Below are 878 nucleotides of genomic sequence, written 5' to 3' on the forward strand. Positions count from 1 at the left end.
GATCACAATTGAGGCCGAAAAAAATCGGTTGTTAAGTGAGACATTTGTTAAGTGAATTTTGACCCCCTTTGACCCCCTTTCTTCCCACGGTTCTTAAGTGAATCACCGCAGTTATTAAGTTAGTCACCCGGTCGTTAAGTGAATCTGGCTTTCCCCCACTGACTTTGCTTGTCAGAAGGTCGCAAAAGGGGGATCACGTAACCCTGGGACGCTGCCACCGTCGTAAATATGAGTCAGTTGCCAAGCGTCAGAATTCTGGTCACGTGATCATGGGAGAGGCTGCAATGGTCGTAAGAGTGGAAAAACGGTCTGAAGTGACTTTTCTCAGTCCCGCTGTAACTTCGAACGGCCACTGAATAAACGGTTGTAAGTTGAGGACTAGCTGTAAAAGGAACAATTCTTTTCTCCTTTACTCTACCCCGTAATTTAGAACAATTAACCAGTGGAACTACCTGCCTCCAGAAGTGGTGAATGCTCCAACACTGGAAGTTTTTAAGAAGAGACTGGACAGCCAGTTGTCCGAATTGATATAGGGTTACCTGCCTGAGCAGAGAGTTGGACTTGATGACCTCCAAGGTCCCTTCTGAGTCTGTTATTCTGTTTTCCTTCCTTCCTTCCTTCCTTCCTTCCTTCCTTCCTTCCTTCCTTCCTTCCTTCCTTCCTTCCTTCCCTCCTTCCTTCCTTCCTTCCTTCCTTCCTTCCTTCTCCAACACTGGAAGTTTTTAAGAAGAGACTGGACAGTCATTTGTCTGAAATGGTATAGGGTTTCCTGTCTGAGCGGGGGGGTTGGAATAGATGACCTCCAAGGTCCCTTCCACCTGTTATCCTTCCTTCCTTCCTTCCTTCCTTCCTTCCTTCCTTCCTTCCTTCCTTCCTTC

The sequence above is a fragment of the Protobothrops mucrosquamatus genome, unplaced genomic scaffold, assembly GCF_001527695.2.
Source record: "Protobothrops mucrosquamatus isolate PMUCROS unplaced genomic scaffold, P.Mucros_1.0 scaffold10096, whole genome shotgun sequence".
NCBI lineage: Eukaryota > Metazoa > Chordata > Lepidosauria > Squamata > Viperidae > Protobothrops > Protobothrops mucrosquamatus.